This window comes from Columba livia, chromosome 5 (genome assembly GCF_036013475.1).
Source record: "Columba livia isolate bColLiv1 breed racing homer chromosome 5, bColLiv1.pat.W.v2, whole genome shotgun sequence".
Taxonomy (NCBI): domain Eukaryota; kingdom Metazoa; phylum Chordata; class Aves; order Columbiformes; family Columbidae; genus Columba; species Columba livia.
This window is the reverse complement of record NC_088606.1, coordinates 54308702-54328883: the sequence shown is the minus strand read 5'-3', so window position 1 is coordinate 54328883 and position 20182 is coordinate 54308702. Positions and strand designations below refer to the sequence as shown.

Here is a 20182-nt window from a genome sequence, read left to right as displayed (position 1 = left end):
GTTTTTGTATTAAATATTCGTTCACTTTGTCCTGTCCTTGATGCATACGTCTTCACTCTTTATTGCTTCATTTCATTTTTACACTTGCATATTCCATGGATGTCATTAGATTTTAGTTGTTACCTTAAAAAAATACACATGTGCCTTGAGAAAGTGAATACCTAAAAAGAAGGATCTTATAGTTGACAGCTGCAAATGTTATTCCTGACCATTTGTGGAAGTATCTTAAAATTATTTGTTTAGAATAGAAAAAGAGATGAGTTCTTCAACAGAAAAAAAGGCATTTGACTTTCATAGTGTTTTCATGGTCATCTTTGTAGAGAAACAGTGAAAGAGCATTTAGGAAAATGAAAGCTGAAATCCTCTGGATCCCTGGTGCAAAGCAGGAGTTGCTGCCTGTGCTCCACAGGCACTCAGTGCCATCCCGCTCCTGGTTCCCTATTTTTGGAAGCCTCTGTAGAAGGTCAGTGGGAAACATAACCCACGGCTCCCAAGGCAAAAGCAGCCTGGATTATCATTCATACGAAACTAAAGACGGAGTGCTAATAGAGAGCAAATAGTTCTTCCTGTTAGTATTTCCTAGATGAACACAGGCAGCTTAAATTTCAGTTGTTCAAAATTAGTTGCTGAATTTTAAAAAAAGGTTAGCTCTATTTTTTTTTTTTTTCCCCTGTGGTCAATCATTCATTATTTCAATCTAATGTTTGAAATCTAATCACTGTTGCTGAGAAAATATTTCAGGAAACTATCTAGACAAAATATTTTAATATTAATATCAAGAGAAGAGCTATTTGCCAATTCAATAAGAATAAACTAAATGTCATATATTCATAATCACATACTTTGTCCAGTTTTAATGTGCAATTGCTACACTTATATTAGAAAGTAATAAATAACTATATTGACACTTTGTGTTTTATTAGAAATAAACATTAAAAAAAATAATAATACAGCACATTGAAAAAGAGTTGTTTCAAGGTTCCTTGTTTCCCTGATGGTTGTCTTGTATTGAGGCTTCTTGACTCCCATTGGAGGTTGCTTTCCATATCTGTGAGCTGTGCTGGCTTTTTGGCTTTGTCCCTCTCATGTCAATCAGTGTCTACGACTCTCTTGAGGAGATCTCAGTACGTGCCTTCTCCAAGGAAAACTGGATTTGTATTGTCTTTTAAAAAATCTTCTCAATGTTAACTAAAATAATAAAATCTTAAAGTATATTTAGGAGCTGCATTTAAAATTGCAGTCCTTCAGAAGGGGAGAAAGCACCAATATTGCCTTTCAATGAATACCATAAGCTGATTTATGGTTTCTTTTGACACTTGATCAAGAGGCAAAGGAGCAGCTGGTAATGCAACCAGTAAAAGTTAAAATAAAGAGGAGGAAATGCTATATAACAGAAGCAGAGCGATATTATTAGCTCCTGCACTCTGCTAGAGAAGATCCATGGGACGGGAGAAGCTCTTCAGGAGCCCAGGGGAATTTCCCGCAGGCTCCCACACCCATGTCCCACACAGCAGCTTTCAGGACTGGTGTTTCCCAGTGGGAGCTGGTCTGGACCAGCCTGCACCACAGTGGAGATGATGGACAATGGATGCAGAGAGGTGCTGGGTGATCGTGCAGCTGAGTCCAACACTTGCAGTGTGTTTTTGTTAAAAAGGATTTCTTCATTGTAATTAGGCGTGCTGAATAAGATATAAAAATGTAATTAGTAGAGGCAGCTTGGACAATGAAAATGGAACATTTTTTTGCATTACCAAATTGGGCAGGACCAGGGTGACACTTCATTTGAAAGCAGGTGACACAGTACAGACTTGCTGGGCAGACAGTGATGATTGTGCCTGGATTGCAATGCTCAGAGGATGCCATGTGAGTAGCGCATGGAAAACTGGGATTCCTGTTCCTGTCCTGTACAGCCCTCTGCCATGGGAAATGTGGGGCAGACCCTCTCCTAACCTTACCAAGCCCACCCTTAGACCCTTGAGTCTTGCTCATGTGTTTCTCACTGAGAAACCACTCCAGACACTGATTGCAGTGGCAGTGCAACCTTCTCCTCCTATTTGACCACCCAGCTCCTAAGAGGAGCCATCAATCCTCTGAGCTCAGTAGGCTGGCAAAGTGTGAGATGTAATGTGTACAAATTCAGATTTCTGTAAGGAGTGAAAAGGCAAGAAAAATCAACATTAGTAATATTTAACTTAAAACCCAAACAAAACCAAACAAAACCCACAGCCTTCCATCCCAACTTTCTTAAACCTGAAAGAAGCTCTTCACGTAGGTAACTGCAGAAGTAGCATTTAGAAGGGCAAAGAGAGAAGAATTCAAGCCCTGGAAAAGGTACATGTGATACAAAATGAGGCCAGCTCTGGCTCAGGATGCTTTTTGTGACCCTTCGCTGCACATATTCCAGATGAAATTTGTCTTTCTTCAATACTGAGTTGAACCATACCACATACACTGAAGAAGATACTGTTATGCGAGTTATATTTATTTTTAAAAGTTTATTTCTTAAAAAAAAAGAATACTGTTATGCAAGTCATCACTTGCATAGCAGTATGAATACTTCCCGTGTCTGCCAAGGATGTCTCCTGTAAGATCGCGTTCACTGTTACGTAAGTGCATCATGTTGATGCTGACAGTCATTGCAGGACCAGCTCAGGCACACAACTGATTCTCAAGCCTTTGCAGCTTTTAATGAGCTATAAAACTGTAAAAATAAACTCTTGCAATTAATCTTGTGCATTAATATTGTGCATTAACTATGGAAAGGGCACCCTTACTTGCATATTCTTAAGTTTAGCCAGTTCCTTGTACACAGCAGCCCCCAAATTCCTTTCTGCTGGCAATGCTTTTCAGTGTAATTCATTGAAAGATTTTGGTGGGTTTTGTCTCAAGATAGTGAATGAAAATACTTAAAGATCTGTCCCATAGCTGTTCTTGACAGTTTCTGCTAGAAATTTTTCTCCAGTCTTATAGTTCACTTCTCAAAACCACTCATTTCAATTTTGTCTTGGATCATGTAATGTAATTTATAGTTTCTCTGGTAATATTTAATCTTCTTTTGAGTAATGTTTCTCCTGTGTTGTGATGTCAAATGGTTTTTTGATGTCCAAACATGAGAGATCTCTTCAATCAGCTTTCTTTGATACAAGTTTTCTAGAAGAAAAAAAGCCATTTAATTGGGTACACACAATACTTCATAAGCTGGTCTGTTATACATTTGCTTTTGCCCTTGTCTCATCAAGCTTCTCTCTCCTTCAAGATTTCTTCAAAAGCATTGAATACTTAAATCTAATTCTTTGAAGTAATTTCTCTGACCTCTGTTTTTAAATATCAGCACTATATTCTTGCACTGTATTCTTTTTGATCAGCTGGAAGTATCTGTGACCTGGCAAACTTATCATAAATACTTAATGTAGTTTCTTCTGCCTTTTACTTGTGTCCACCAACATGGATATATTAAATTTCTTGGGTTTTGCTTCCACCATAGTTGTGATCATCTCATATCCTCGTTGCCTTTATTTATAACACCCTGATCCATCTTGAAAACTGAGGTAAATTCTCATTTAAAACTGTATCTAGGTCATTCTTGATCTATGTCCTACCTGTATTGTATAACACCTTTTTTTTTTCCTCCCTTGCTGTTCTCCACTTATTTGTACAAAACAATCTTGTTGCTGTTTGTTCTGAAATACTTTTCAAATTTGAAAAATGGCGTTTGTTCAAATTATATTCAAAAAGAGAATAATATTTTTATAGACAGTGTGATATTCTTCATATACTTAGAATTTTTTCTAAATCTGTTCTGCACTTTTAAAAATCAAGTGCATATTTGTGTCACCTTAGAAAGTGAGTTGTGTTTTATTTACTAAAACAAACAAACAAACTAAAAAAGAAAAGCAACAGCTCCCAAACTGCAGATTGAAAATTAGTTTGTCCTTAGCAAGTGAGATGGTTTTGGCAGCAATTGTACTAAACAGGGATTTTCCAGTCTTGGCTGCTAACATGAGATTCCTTGTTTAGGATCACATTGCTGGTAGATTACAGAATTGGCCACAGAATAGACACACTACTCAAATGACAGATTTGTCCAACCTGTGCTGTGTTACAGGAAACGGGGCCATGTTTTGTAAACCAGAGCTAATATTTTCCATCTGTAACCAAGTACAAGGCTGATGAAGGACATAAAGAATACTCTGCAATGGAGAAGGACTGGAAGAAGAACTCTCTAGTATTTTTTTCTAATTGTGTTTAAGTTTTGTTTATTTCTCTCATTATAATTTGTAGTGACCTAAAAATTGAATGTTATTTTTTTCTAGAGAAGTATATGTTAAACAGCACAAAGCAGCTATGAGCAGACAGACATTCCACAGAGACTTTTGTAGCTCTTCTGCACTTTAAGACAAAACATTTCCATTTAGTGGTTGACTTTGTAACATTCCCATGAAAATACACTGCATATGTTGTTGGGCAAAATGTCAAAGATGGATCAGTTATGATGTGCTTCCTGCCCCCCTTCTTCCTACAGGACTGAAGAGGCTCTGCCAAATTTTCTCTCTTTCCTAGTATACCCAGACTTGTGTATGTTCTGAGAAAACCAAGACTCCTGCTTCTGCTTTACCCCAGCAATCCCCATTGAGCATGACAAATCTGGAAATGAAGTGCTAGATACTGGCCCTAAAGACTTTCTTACTTTTCACACGAAGAATGACCAATGGTAAATATTTCATGTGTTCACTTCCACAAATGCAGCAGTACTTAGGTATAGTCAACTTTTGGTAATTATGAATAGATAATTAGCTTATCATAGCACTAAAAAGTCCCACTGAATTACCACTCTGCATTGGGGGGCTGGCAGATGGACTCTCCTAAACCACTAAAGAGATACCCACATTGGAGCTGCTCCTTTTCGATAGTCAGTGGACAGAACTAACAATGCATCTGGTCCTGAAACTGGTGTCTCCAGTAGGCTGGGTGAATCCTGCCCTCAACTGGACACTTCTTTTCCCTGACTGTCAGGGGGAGAGCTGCAGATGTTTATATTGCATGTCCCTCATCCTCAGAGCTGCTGAGCATCTTGCAGCCTGTTAAGCCTCATGCCTGAATACGTGTCCCAAGGGAAGAGGGCAGAGCTGTGGGGTGTCAGATGGACCTGCTCCTCCATGCTCCCAGCTTTTACCTAGTGCTGCCTTAATGCCATGGGTCCCCGTATGATGTGTTGCAGAGTCTGTAAATGGATCAGTGGCAGATAAGCTTGTGTCTTGGGATAGCTGTTGGGTTGTGGGTCATCTAGTGTTCCTTGTTCTCTTGGGACAAAAAGGTAATGGTGACAATTTGAGATGTTCTGATTTGTCCTCACTAGAGGAGAGCTCTATGGGAGATGCTGTTGCACACCCAAATTTGGTTTAGGGAGAAGGGAGGCTCTAGCTGGCATGGTGGCAGCGTGGTCCTCTGTCAAGGGCTCTTACTACAATCATCACATGTGGACCAAGTGTGTGTGGACAAGAGTTCACATTTACAAGACTGGAATCATGTTTTAGAAGACAGTGCCATAAGTGCCAGTGTGGACATGAGAGCAAGATCCAAAAAAGAAAAATCATCCCTATCATCCCTCAAGGTATGATAGCAGGGAGCAAGAGGAGAGATGCTTGCCATGCTGGGATGTGCAGGGTGCTGGGGTGGTGTGCCCAGCAGGTGATGCTGGTTTTGTGCAGAACCCATGGCCACAAAAGTTTCACACTTGTGGATGGGAATTTCTAAAAAAAACAGAATTTAGCTTGAAGCATTTCTCTGAGGTTGGGGTACCTGCAGCAGTCATGGGACCATGTTTGAAGCACAGTGTGAAAAATGCTGTATGTATAAAGTAAATAGTCCTATGCCCAGTTGTATTCTATAGCAATGACTGTGCAAAGCCTGTGAGTGGCTGATTTTTTTTTCACAAAGATTGTCACTCTTGTAAACCATTGCATACACTTCTACCGTAATTTTTATCTGCATAGAGTAGCACATGGCTCATCTAGGACTGTGATGGGAGTGTACCAATATTTTAAAGTGCTCCTAGAAAGTAAGTTCTAGATATAAAGATTAGCAAATCACTGTTGGGAAAGTGCAACTCAGTTAGGTGTTTCAAGAGAAATAAAGTAGCCCAAGTGACTTTCTTTTACTTTCTTTTACCAGACAATGGACCTGGCTGTAAAACTTCAGTTAGTAACTATTTCTGATACATAGTGAGACAACTTATTTAACTTCTCAGTGCTCATAAAACACAAAGATACTTCCAGGTAAAGATTATAAAATGAAATGGTTTTCTCATACTGAGTAACAAATTTTTCCGAGAGGAAACAGCTTGTAGTGATGTTACAGCCCAGCCTTCAGTAGGCTATAGAAGAGAAATATCGATACCCTCTCAAATGGTAGCAATATTAGAGACTCTTACTTCATAGAAGCTGTCATCCTTCCTTAGGAAGTCAGCATCTGTTAAAATAGTGATGGAAAATATTAGAGACTGCAATTAGTAGGTGGTTCACACAGGGGAATGGGTACCTGCTTAAGATGGCTGCTGGTCCAGACCGGAGTCTGTGCAAGTTACTGTAAACTGAGACTTGGAGCATATTGTGATATTTGTAACTACAATACAAGTGACTACTAACAATTCCAGTTAAAGAGAAGGTTTGAGGTGTCTAGCTATAGGGGGGTGAGGGGGTGGTTTGAAAGAGCAGCACATTGTTGGTTGCTGTGTGGAGATGAAATTAAGTTTGGAATTGGAGAACTTGTCTGACTGAGATAACAGAGGCACACAGTAAAGCTCATCCGCCCAAAACAAGAGCTGGTGTTAGAATCACTAAATGCTGCGTTACTCTTTCAGAGCAGGTCACGGACAATTGGCTGTCTCTGCTCACTGGGTCATGGCTCAGGGTAGTGTTTTTTTCTGGCTGGTTCAGATGAAAGCTAGTCTTAAGTCTGCTGCCTTATGCCAGTTTTGACCAAGCAGTTGAAGGGCAGACATCAGCTGTCTCAGGCACAGGCTGCTCCTCTTGTTTGGTAGGCTGCTGTTGATTTTAGCATTAGTAACAAAGTTGGGAAATAGGATTGTTTCAGAAAAATAGAGGTGCTGAGCCTACATAACTAGTGGATCTCTTAATGTTTGCAGCTGCAAGATAAAGGCCAGCTTTAGCTGACACACACATTTCGGTTCAGCATTTGCCAGAAATACCCATGATGATTATGACTAGGTCTGCTGATTGTGGCTTTGTTTATGAGTAGAATTGGAGCAAGGTTTGTGGCCGTCATCACAGGGGACTGACACACATTATTGTGGGAACACAGTCCTGTGCAGGTAAAATGAGAGCTGGCACTTTCAGGAACCTGCTTCTCTTTGGGGCAGGGTTAAGTTTTAGTTTTCCTAAAGTGAACTAAACATTTCTGTAGTATTAAGGCAGTGGTTAGTGCTGAGATGTAGATGCCATCTTAGGAAAGCCAAGGCTGTTGGTTCAGTTCTCGGATCCTTGTACTTTAGTCCAAGTTGGACAAGGAAAAGGAGAATGCTTTATCATGTTCAGTGTTAGTCAGGAATACAACATCTTGCTAAAATAGAACCAGCCTTGAAGCTCCCGCTACCAGGACCCTGTAACTGGTTTGCTATTTTTAATTCAAGAATGAGTTAGCAAAGGCTAGATCTAGTGATAGCTAAGGATGGAGGTTAGCAGTGGGGCTGCAGACTTGCTTCTGCTCTTTGCCTGGCCTTTTAGGTTTAGGCTGGAGGCTGGGTCTGGGTGTGTGGTTGTCTATCCTGGGGTAGTACATACAGATGGGATTAACACCAGATTAAGTGAAGATGTGGGACAGAAGGAATTAAATACCTTATTTGTTCATTTCTTCCCATTGTTTCCCATTTTGGGAAATTTACTTTTCAGCCTAGGTCCAACTTGCTTGGAAGCTCCTTTTGTGGGTGGTACATGAATCTGCAAGCATGGGTCTGGCCCTTCACATTTATTTTCAATTGTAAATTGTTATTTATAGCAAGAAGTTGGACAGTGGCTCTAGAATTATTGCTGTATGTTTTATAAAGCAAGCTAAACAAGGAACAAAAATAATTCAGATTCAAATTCCTTTAAGTGCCACCTCTGCATTAGCTCTACTGCTATGTGTGGGATCCATCAAAATCTGCATTAAAGCCTTTCAGTTTTGTTGAATTCTTCTGTTATTGTGCAGAATTTGGACCTTTAGCCTAATTAAACACTGGAAAAATAAGAATTTGGTGTAGCTGGAAATTTGATAGCAGACATGGGAGAAGATAGTGCATGAACCATTAAATTGCTGCCACGTGAGGACACTGAGAGGAGAAATATATGGAGCAAAGGGGCACTGTGGTGTTACCGTTTGGAAAAAGCTGCTGTGTGTTGCAGAGCATTTCTCCAGGATGGGGAATGACCTGGGACGCCCTGGAGACATACCTGGGCACCAAGTCAGAGTCATGTGCCAACACGTGGGGCTGACTTGCACTTGGCCCTGACTGTCCTCTTTGCCATTTACACAGCGAGTAGGCCGGTCACCATGCAGGCAAATTAAGAGGCTGTGGCAGGAGGGTGAGCTCCTGGGGCTAGGAATGTCATTGAGAGGGCAGGAAGAAAAGCTGTAGCCAGATGGGATTGGAAGCCGCTGGGAAAACACTAGGGAAGAATGGGGAAAACGGGGAAAACGGTTGTAATATTTGTAAATGTTATCTGCATCCAAGTTATGTGTATCTTGGTGTTGTGAAAAGCTTTTGCAGTGCTTTGCACATAATTCAGTCTGCAGTGAAATGGGAGCAGATGAATACTGGAAGCAATCATGCTAAACACTAGTGAGGTTTTACCTTTCCAAGTGTTCACATGGCCCAGCTTGTGTTGTCCCTGTTTTGATCACCTGCTTGCTGCTGAGTATTTTCCCTTTCCTCCTTGGACTTTAATGGAGCAGCGGCCTCATAAATTACTGGATTTCTTTTCCTCCTCTGTTCTGCTAATACGCTGTTAGGAAGATGAGTTAACTGTCCTGACAAGAAGATCTGCAGTTTGCCCCTGAGTTTTTGGGAGACCTAGCGAGGGTCCCTGTGTTGCATGTCCAGCACTCCTAGGGTCCTGTGAGACTAAAAATGGGAGTTCTGGTGTTGCTAAAAGGTGAGAAAAATTGGTATTTAGTTCCTTTCCTCATAAACACCTGAACCAGCTGTCTGCGTTAAACCAGAAGGTCTTGGGGGCCTTTCGCCCCAGTCTCCCCACAATGTGCATTGTCCACACTTCCCTTGCCTCAGGGGACACCCCCGAAGACTGATATTTCATATCACCACATCGCCACGACTGTCCATGACAAGGAGAAAATTTCAGTCACTTGCCTCATTGGATTGCAAACCTTTATGAATACCGCAACTAATAGCCCGGGTAAGTGGAAGATTAATTTCTGTACCACCTGGCGGCAAGCTGTGGATTAGCCTGCTGTCCCTTGTGTAGGTTTAATGTTGGAGGAACAGGGCACTCAAGTACCCAGACAATCGGCCTCTGTTTAAACAAAGAGCTTCTCGGTCTTGTTAGCCAGCGCTCTTAAATTTTCATTTTATGCTGGTATGCAGGCTTGTGTGATGTGGAGAATTGCTTCAGCACAGAAAGACTATAAACCTGTTCAATTAAAGGAAATGCTCAGATCCAGCTGTTGGTGTCCCATGAATGCCAGTGCTCCTCACAGAGTAAATAAGACCGACACACTCTGCTCTTGGAACAGATACGACGATTTGCGTGTTAATTCTCCTGCAAAAAGAGCCTTTGTTGGGGAAGGACGGTTGGGGAAAAAGGGAGGAATGCAAAGCTTGGTGCAGAAAATGCCCAGCGAGACAAAGTCTTCTGCATATAACAGTGAGGTCTCTATAGCATGAACCTAGTCACAAGGCACCGTAAGAAGCACGTACAGTACAAAGTCATGTTACAGCTGTAGAATTGTCTTGTAAATTTTGAATGCTTTCCTCTCACAAAAAACCCAGAGTATCTTACTTACCCTGTGCTTTCACGTCCAAGAAACAGGCTGACAGGCATGGCTGTGGTGTGCACGCACTCGCCATGGGTGCAGGAGCAAACTCCCAGCCTTTGCAGCTGGTTTTTCAGTTGCCTTGGTTTTGCTAACATGTTACTGCACTCATTTGTGAGTAACAGGATTGTTTGGGTAGAAGTGGCTGGTCAGTTGTTTATGCTAGATGTCTTTATACAGGTCAGGAGAAAATATGTGTGAATATATAAAATATCTTGTCTATCTTTTGGGTATATCTAAACATAAATTTATATATATATATATATAAATATATATATATATATATATATATATATATATATATATAAAGGGCCATGGCAGTTTCCGTAGATGCTGGATGCACAGCAGCTGACCTAATGCTTCTGTCTCAGGCTGGAGCTGGGTACCTCAGACTGGGTCAGGGGAAGGAAAATGTTGGGATGGCACAAATCACAGGAAGAAATGATGGGCCAGGCTTCACAAGCTATTTCCCATGTCCCTGGAGGCGGTAGAACCTGGCACCCTGAATGCTCACCCTAGAGCGGAAGCTGGAAGTCTCTTGTCTGCCACCAGGAACCATTGTGTCTCTGGAAATGCAGCTTTCCCCGCTCCTATTGTCTCTTACTCCTCAGCCTCATTTTGCTCCCTGTCTAAAAATTGTGGTATGGGAGCTTTGAAACGTCACTGCCCACAGTTTCAGCTGCTGAGATGGAAACGGGTCGCTGAATGGCCCTGGGTGGCAGGTTACCTGCTGCTGGCCCTCAGCTTGAGCGCTTGTGCCATTTGTCACACAGGCTAAAACAGAACAAGTTGCATTTTAATTTACTAGCTGGGACTGTGAGGTGCACAGGATTGCAGCCATTGCTGAACTGCAGTAGGAAGTGCTTGGCTGTTAACTGGACACTCTATGTGTCTTTTTTTAGCCAAGCATATGTCCATCTTCATCTGCCTACCCATATTTGTATACAAAGGTAAAGAAATATATATGTACATATGTGCAACTGGGTATACATGTATAAATATATATAGCATGTATGTACATGCACATTAAAAAAAAAAAAAAATCAAATGTGTGCTTTTTTGCCAGATTGAGAAATGGCTGCAGTGCTTTAAATTGGTGCAGAAGGTGCAGCAGCGGCTGGGTCAAAGCTTTGCAGCTCTTCAAATGTGTGACACTTGTTTCAGGCAGCAGCTGATCCTGCAGGCTATGGGTAAGGAGTTCCGCTGAAGAAATCCCCCCTGCACATGCCCAGCAGCCCAAGCTGGCCTTTTCTGATGGTGGATGAAACACTGGAAGATCTTTCATGGAAGGACCATGAAGGAGGGAAGGAAATTGGTACCATGTGGTTTTGCCTTGCTGTTTTAGTGTGTTAGGTGTGAATAGCACCTCTTCTACCTGCTTCATTTATTTTTTTTGTGTATATTTATTATTATTGTCTATTTTAAAGAGGTGCTTTGTAAATCAAAATATAAATGCTTCTAACATTCAGCATGATATTATGTACATATGGTTTTCTTTCAGCTAAGTTAAAATAGCAAAACCAGAGAAGAATTGATGAAGTTGTATAAATCAGAGTTGTGATGAAAACACAAGTGGGCTGAAAATAAGTAGTTAAGGCCTCCCAGGGATGTTCCTCTGGGTTTAGATCAACTGTTACCACATAAGCCCATAGGGTAAATGGTCAGAAGAACCCAAGCAGCTCCAGAGCCAAAGACCCTTTGAGGTTTTGGTTCCTGACTAGTGCAGATGCTTTCAAGACTTCTCCCCCAGCAGGCAGTGCCCTTAGAGAAATGGTTACAAAGCCAGACTGCTACAATGAGGAATGTCTCCAGCTGTTAACCTTGCTTTGGATTTAGGTTTTTGCGGATGTGCTGCCATGAGGAAGCAGAGCAGAAGGGGAGGCAGAGTAGGCGGCTTGGCTGCAGGAGCTACAGGCTCTGTCCCACGAGGTTTGGACATGTTCCTGTACCTTCAGCATCTCCCCTGCTGCAACAGAAGGAGCAGCCTGCCCTGCCTGCACCTTCCCCTTCAGGACTGTGGTTGGTACGGTGGGTCTCGCTGTACCAGAATCCTGCTGCTGGATGCAGAGGGGATGTTACCTTGTCAGGGCTCCAACTCACAGAGCAGGGCTGTGCAGTGAGGGGGAGTGGGACATACAAAACCCTTCCAGCCTTTAAAAAATGCCAGTGGGGCTGCAGGCAGGCTCCTGTTGCACAGCAGCCAGACTGGCTGGCACCCCAACAGGGTGCTTCATCCCCAGACAGCTGCAGCCGGCCATGACAACACCCGTACTGGGCGGGAGGGAGGGGGATGCGATCAGTCGGAGCAGGCTCGAGGGCAGCTGGGCGGGGGGAGGACCTCAGTTGCACCCCGTGGGGCATCTTCATGCACTGCTGCAGATGTGAGTCACCAACCACTTGTGCATGCTGCACATGCACACCACACTTGAGACACAAAACACACCCCTCCACCTGTAAAACAACACCCACTAGTAACAAAATGCACTCAGGCACAGAGCTTATGTACTGTGCCCATGGAAAACAGAATAGGCGCATGCTGGACACTTGGGATCCAAACCACACTGGTGATACCCAGTGTGCTACTTGTACAACACACAGGTGAGTCACAAACCAGCAGGGCAGTGCTCTGTGAGTGCTCCAGCATGTCTGTGTTCCCTGCACACCTGTCAAGCTGTCTTACAACGTAACCACAGTAGGTTTTTTTTTAGACATGTTTACTTCATTATTTTATATCTGGACCATTTACTCACATCAGATACTTCACCAACATGCCTGCATGTGGCAGACACTCCCAGTCTGTCCCCTGACAGCAGCCCACCCTGCAACTTACCTGTCAGCCACTCCCTGCACATTAGGGGATTCATCTACAGTTCAGGTTTCCCATCTACTCACCTTCTTACACTGGCAGGATGGACAAGCAGCAAAAGCAAAGCACATCACCCCTAGTCGTAGAGCTGAGGAGAAGGCACATCCATCCAGCCCACTCAGCTGTAGTCCTTCTCTCTGCCTGTCACCTATAACTACACAACCAAATAACAGCCTGAGCTGGTCAAAGACAAATGTTACGGCTTGTACCTTTCCTAAGGCCTTTATCCCCATGCCCCTTGCCCATGCCAGCTTGCTTTCATGCCTTGCCTGAGGCAATGCTGTAGCTGGCACACGGGTATGTAAGCCTTGTGCAGGGCTACAAACACAGCTGGAGAGCACAGTAATAGATGGCTGTAGCAGATGGATACTGAGGCTCATTCCAGCTCCCCCAAACAAGGGTTAATGTCCATGACTATAAAGTATCTGCTTTGCTTCTTGTTTGAAAAAAAAAACCAAAACCAAACCAAACCCAGAATAGAACATAAGCTTTTATAACTCAGTATTATGATACAGCAACCACCTCTCTGCAGTTTCAGCTTCAGTTTGGCTGACTTTAGTCACAGTGTTCTGGTCAGGACTTCACTTTTTTTGCCAGATATGTGTGCTTCTTTATGTACTTCACATCAAGTAAAGCATTTAATCAAAGCAAGATGGTTCTCAATGCACCCTTGCTCTCCTTTCAAGAGGCTCAGAGACACAGTCTGCCAGCCCCAGCTAACGCCACCTCCACAGCAGCAAGGCAGAGGTAGCACCCGGGCAGCTCAGGCTGTGCTTGTGCTGTGGCACAGCACATCTCTGTGCAACCCAAGTCCCCAGTGCCACAGCATGAGTGTGTCAGCAGCACTATTTTTATTGAGCTCAGATAGGGTAAAACACCTGGATTGCTGTGGTGGAAGCCTGCACTTTAAACAAACAAACCAAGCCAAATAAAACAATCAAACATAACCCCCCCAAAAAACACTACACACACACACACACACACAAAACCAAACCCAACCCAAACCCTAAGACCATTAACCTTCTTCACTGCATGAGACTATGTCCCACTCTGCCCCTCTGAGGCAGTTACCAATTTAATGAGTATTAGCAGTAAAGTGCTATAAGGTGATTTCTTATAGGCTATGTCGAAGGCAAAAAACACCTTGGATCCTTTGTTATACCTGACAAAAGGTTTTAGGTTACACATCCAACACCTGTTTTAGAAGGGCTTTTGATGCTACTGAAAGAGAATGACAGAGCTGGTAGGGGTGTGGGGGACATGCACACCTCGCTGGTGAAGGGTCACACAAGGAAAATGGACAGGTGACACAACATGTGCTGGGGACCTTCCCACTACAATCTGCCAGCCAGCGCAGGAAACCTCACACATTGTGAAGGGGTACACTCGGTAAGCAGCCAGAGAAGCCTAAACCAGTTACAGTTACATCAAACAATAAGTTCTGCCTTACATAAAGATGTGCTGGGTAAGACATTAGTACAACTGGTGCACCTGTCAAAGCCAACAACTCTTGGCACCCTTATTCAACAGCTCTTCTGCCAGGACAGAGGTGTGGACTGATTATCCCACAAGCACAGAGACCAACATTTTTTCTTCCAAGTTCATTACATCCCTCTGCTGCACAGAGCTCCTATTCAAACATTTGCTGTGATCAAAGAACAACTGAATTCATCCAAAAGAGCTGGCAAACCCAGTGGTTTTCTGGAGTTCTCACAGAAAAAAAAAAAAAACAAAACACAACAACAAGACAAAACAACAAAACCAAAACACCTTTACATTCTATTCAGACTTCGCATGCTAGCACAGATTAGGCATTGTTACAGTCTAGAAAAGCATATTATAGCATAATGCCATGTCATAGTGCCATGAAGTCAAAACATCTACTGAGCTCTCGCCACCATAGCTTAAGTTCCTATGAAGTACAAATTTTGACTCTAATGCCTCTAACCCTGAGTTCAGTGCATCTTAAAAGCAAACTTCTGTTACACTAAAATAAAGTATACGCTAAAGTGTACATTTAAACACTTATGCACAAGACCAGAGTTGCAGTATCTGAACAAAAGCATCTTTGGAGGTCATCTAGTTCTTCCCACTGTTAATCTGTAGTACAGATACATCTGCATCAGGCCCCACAGATTTGTGTGCATCCATACAAGTCATGCTCGCCAGCTGTTTAATGCACTTCACAAAGACCCTTATGAAGTTTGCTGATAAAGTAGTGCTGGACAAGTCTTATGGAGGGATCTGTTGTAGTGTCTAAACTTACTTCTTTTCTTTGGCAGCTGTATTTCATCTTTTTGTCTCCTCCAATTGAGGCCAAACAGATAATTTCCTTTATTGATCCCCTGGGGTGTCATGTTTGCTAGACCCAGTTGTTATGGATTTAACTCCAGTGATCCAGAGGAAGGAACTTCTTAATGGCAAGAAGAGCCAAGCAGCAAATCCCCCTGGAGTCAGTAATTTTTATCCTGTGACCTAGGAGACATCATTCATGTTGCAACTTGGTTATTTCTGGGGTGAGATGTGAAATATTAATTACTGGAGGCTGGGCCCATAGGAAGCATTCTTGTGTATCAGACCCCCACCAAGGGCAACAGGGGCTTTACACAAGTGTCTTGGACACAGCCACATTAGACTGATGTCCAAACTGACAATTTTCTAGAGCATTAGGCTTACCTGTGGGCATCATCCAATAAAGCCTAAGGTGCAGCAGTAGACTTTGCAGTACTTAGAAGGTTAATATTTAGCTGTGGTTTTTGTAGAAAGTAGAAGGTTTTCCTGCTGCTTAACGTGTTTCTGTGATATTTTAATCAGTTACTTATCTGTCACAATACAATCTAGCTGTATTGCTCTAATTATGTAGATTAGCACAGGTTTATTCTCATTTCTATCTGGCATGCAGTCACTTGTCCCCAACTTCAATAATGCAAAGTGCAAAAAGAAAGTGATGCATTGGCCCCATTACCATGTCAGTCATTCTCAAATACTGAGGCTTGTATTCCTGTTACACCACACACATACAGCCTGCTGTCAGAGTCTGATGCACACCTTCCTTTTCCAGGGTTTTATATAGTTTTGCTAGTCACTTCATAGAAATACCATTTACTTGGACCCACTCTCGGAGAAGACTTTTAGTCCAGCCCTCCACAGAGGATGGTTACAGCTAATAAAGGTACTTTTTCTAACTTAGGAATAGCTTTGGACCAGCTGCCCTCACTAAAAGGCCAGAAAGACTTATTTTGCCCTCTTCTTCCCAGCATGTAGATACATAATATGTCCCGGAGACTTAGAATATTTGAAAGAAGAGATAGTCATTTGTCTTTATGGGCTGCATCAAATGGTGGGTTTAAAACAGTTGGAAGTAGACAGAGCAAGAGCAGGAATGAGGAAACTTGGTTTGCTTCCTTGGTAACAAAATCTACAGCACAGCAGGAGAACAGAGCATGATAATTAGGGAATTACAGCTGTTAGTCACAGAAAATATGCTGCAGTTGCAGGTCATGGACCTGAGGTTGTGGCACAGGAAGGAAAACTGTAATTTAGAGTCTGCAAGGAACTCGCTGCATGCGTTAGACTCCTTGCCACTTATAGCATCTCTACACCTGTTTTCCAGGGTGGAAGTCAAACAGACAAGAACATAGATCAGCAACAACCACCAAGGAAACAGAGTTTCTCTGCAGGAGTCAGGACAAGGACTACTTTCATAAGAACCATTATTAATAACAGGAAAAGGATATTCCATCAGCTCCTGCTCATTGCCCGTCTTTCTCTGTCGGCAACCCTCTTTGTAAGCAGGACAATCAGAAGTGTGAACTTTGAGATAAAGGAGAGGACAAAACTTGATCCACTGAGTTATTCTGGGAGATAGCAGCTCCCTTAAGAAGCACCAGTTGTTACAAGGGTTGTATAACCCAAGTCCCACTAAACCAGGGCTTAACTTGGAGACCTCTCGGTATTAAGCCACAGCCTTGTGTTAGTTTCCTGCAAGTGGTAGCTGTCCCTAAAGGGAACTGAGGGATACAAAGGAAAATACAAGCAGACAGAAGGCAATACCACTGTATTTTCCTAGCCATCACCTTACCAAACAAAACAAAAGCCCAATAACAACAACAAACCCAACCAATCAACTAACAAAAAAAAAAAAAAAAAAAAAAAAAAACCACAAAAAAACCCAAACCAACAAACCACAAGCACACCCCTCAAAAAACAAACTCCAATGGAATGGCAAACTCCAATCAAAGGCACAAGAACAAAACCAAGAGATACCTGCACTAACATCATTATAGCAACACTGATCATAGTTTTCCCAAAAGGCATTTAAAGGAGAGGACCTGTTGATATAGTTTACGACCAAGCCACTCAGAAAGCACCTTCCATGACATGCTGTGCCGCCTCCTCTTCTTCCAGCGGGAGCCAGCCTCAGCCCAGAAGAGTGGGGTGTGCGATAGCTACTGCTTATCAGAACATGGGCCTCCAGCTGTCACCAAAGCTGAGCAAGAGGCTGTCACAACCACACGCTTTCAGAGGTGGATTTTTATCTGCACAGAGACTTTACGGCATTTTCCTCATCATACTCCAAGTGAAGTTGTAGACCAACCATGTCCAAATCTACTAGAAAAGTGGGCTCCTGTTCAGTTGAGAGTGGCTTTTCCAGACCTTGAAGGGTGTTAAGTTTTAACATTCTTTCAGCGAGTTAAGGAACTTCATGAAAGGTAAATGTGTTCATACTGCACTGATATGCAGGACTCTTGGAAAAGCTATTAAACTTCTGTGCTTTACCTTTGATCCAGCTAAATCCTCCATAAGGAGTTCCTCACTGGCATTCTACTCAAGAGGGGAACTTTTATTTGTTTACTTCTCCAAATCTTCTCCACCCTTCTTTATTCTGCACTGGTCATGTTTGAGTTTAAAATTTTAGTGAAGGGATTATCTAAAAATAAAAAAAATACAGTTTGTGGAAAAGCATCTTCCTTACTTCTCTGTCCTTAAATCAAGCTGCTTCATAGACACAGAGCTGACTCTTATAGGTGAGAAATGGCGCACAAGGCAACCTGAGGGAACCTATGTTTACCAAGGAACAGAACAAACACCCACCACACCCTGAGGCTGACCAAGAGCTGGCAGCTGCCTTTCTTCAGACCAGCTCCTGCACAGCCTCACCACACAGCCTGGATTCAAAGGCCAAAGCCAGGAGACCTCAGGCCATGAGGCTCAAAGTTCTCCATAGGACATAAGTTGCTCATGCAAGTGTTGATAAACAAGACATCCAGCATATGCTTGCTGTGATGTGAAGCTGCTAGCTAGTACATCTAAGCCAAACTCATTCTTTCCATGGAAGAGCAGCTATTAATAACTTCCTATGGCCCAGCCTGCTGACCAGTAGCCAGGCCTCCCCAGTTCTCCTTGAAGACTGGCAGCATGCCATATAGATCAATTCAAACTATTTCAAGCAGGAGGGTATTTCAATGTCCTAGACCCTCAGACTGCCCTAAGTCACCCTGTTTCAAGGTGGTATCGCATGAATCCACTCGCTGCTCACAGTTGTGTGTGGTGTCACAGCCAGAGCTCAGAGGGGAGCAAACTGCCCAGGCTCTGGGGTGCAGCCCGTCTCTCGGTACTCTGCCAGCTATCTGGATGTCATGTTTTTCTGACCTTGTGAGCTCTGGAAACAAGTAGCGAGCCTTTACTCTCAACCAAAAGAGTAAAAACCTTTTCTCCTTGGTGAGTTGCCCATCCTAGGACCTGTGTCTCACTGAGAATTAGCTGTCAGCCCCATGTTCAGTCACTTGGGGGCTGGGGAAGTTATGCCAAATGCTTGATGGAGACTTCTTTAGACTGACAAAGGCAAATTGGCTCCCTATCTCTACTCAGAAGACAACCTGTATTCTCCACCTTACTGAGATACACAAAGAGGCATTGCTTCTATTTGGGATAGAAATTCTTTACATTAAGAAAAAATATTAGCCAAGATGCACCTCAATCTTGTAGCCTTTCCAGCAGAGCCACTTAACCATAATAATGTGATATTTAGTTCTAAAAACTTCCAGGGGAAGACTGTAATTTGCATTTTAGAGTCTCATGCAGTGACTTGCCCAATATGCACCTACACCCACTAGTTTTCTTGCTGGTACTTGTGCAGTCATTTCTCTGGGGGAGACAAGGATTCACCTGGTCTTGGTGCATTCCAACCAACACATCTCGGTACAGTTCTGAGTCCATCCTGATAGTGCCAAGTGCTTGATGACATTTATAGCAACTGGAATAACTAAGTATTTAAGGGCAGATCCTTCCCCAAATAGACAAGAAGAGCCAATGAGCAGCCATTTCTCTGGAAAGATTTTGCCAGTGCTACAAATGCTCCATATGGAAGCAGAAAGATGCTAGTTCTGAGCAATAAATGCATGTCAGATGACACTGCCACTAAATATACCTGGTGACTGTTAGCACAACTGTTTTGCTTCCAACATCATTCCCCTCTTTGGTGTGGGCAGCAAGGGCATCTTAAATGAAACAGCCCCAAGATGAATTTAGTTTAATCACTGAGTGTGGAAGCGGGAAGGGGGAGGAGGGCAGGGAAGAAGGAAGGAGAACCAATACTAAGTGTGGAAACTAATACAAAAGGCTGCTGAGGTATTAATAGTGTGCTGAACTAATAAGATGCAGTCAAAGCTATGACATTTCTGTAATACTGCAGCAGCTGCTACTGTGAAGTAAGAGACTAGAGTGGATCTGTGTATTTACAGTAGTTATCTGAAAGCCTGGGTATGTAATTCCATTCAGAATCCCCACCAACACAAGTACATTAAAAGCAGACTCAAAAAGCTCCTGTAAACCCACTAAGCAGAACAGCTAAAGATAATAATTCATAGCATTACAGCTATTCTCTTATAGACAGGCTAAGAGCCTTGATGGACTGAATATGGAGCAGAAGCTCTTGCAGAGACCAGGCTTTACTGTAACAGACCAAATGCCTTCCAGCCCTCTTGATGGCTTAAAAAGCCTTCTGGGACCATACCCCTTTAGCATAAGTCTGCCCTATATAAGTTTATACAAGTTGGTGACTGTTTAAAAACCTTAGAACCACACTGGTTTTGGTGGTGTTTGGTTTTTGTTGTTGTTGTTTTAATGCACCTACAGGCAAAGTTGGTTTGTCTTAAGAGATGAGACAAGGCATCTGTTTCCATCAAGAGTTTGATTCTGGAGACAAGAAGCCCTCTTGGCCAAGCTCTCAGCCCTCCTTCAGCTGCCTCAAGAACTGGGGGTTGCAGC

At 42.8% G+C, this 20182-nt stretch overlaps 1 long non-coding RNA gene across 5 annotated transcripts in view; it reads right to left on the bottom strand.

The window, feature by feature from the left end:
- Nucleotides 1–748: 748 nt before the first annotated feature.
- Nucleotides 749–20182, bottom strand: part of LOC110365582 (uncharacterized) — a 62398-nt gene continuing 42964 nt past the window's right edge. The window contains exons 9-11 of one of the 5 annotated variants that reach the window (XR_010473106.1): nucleotides 12940–13067; nucleotides 2775–3150; nucleotides 749–1679 (exon numbers count right to left, since the gene is read on the bottom strand). This is a non-coding gene — a long non-coding RNA (uncharacterized LOC110365582). Of the gene's footprint in view, nucleotides 3151–12939; nucleotides 13068–20182 lie in introns of all 5 variants that reach the window. The other 4 variants (XR_010473101.1, XR_010473107.1, XR_010473104.1 and 1 more) reach the window with 4 other exon arrangements.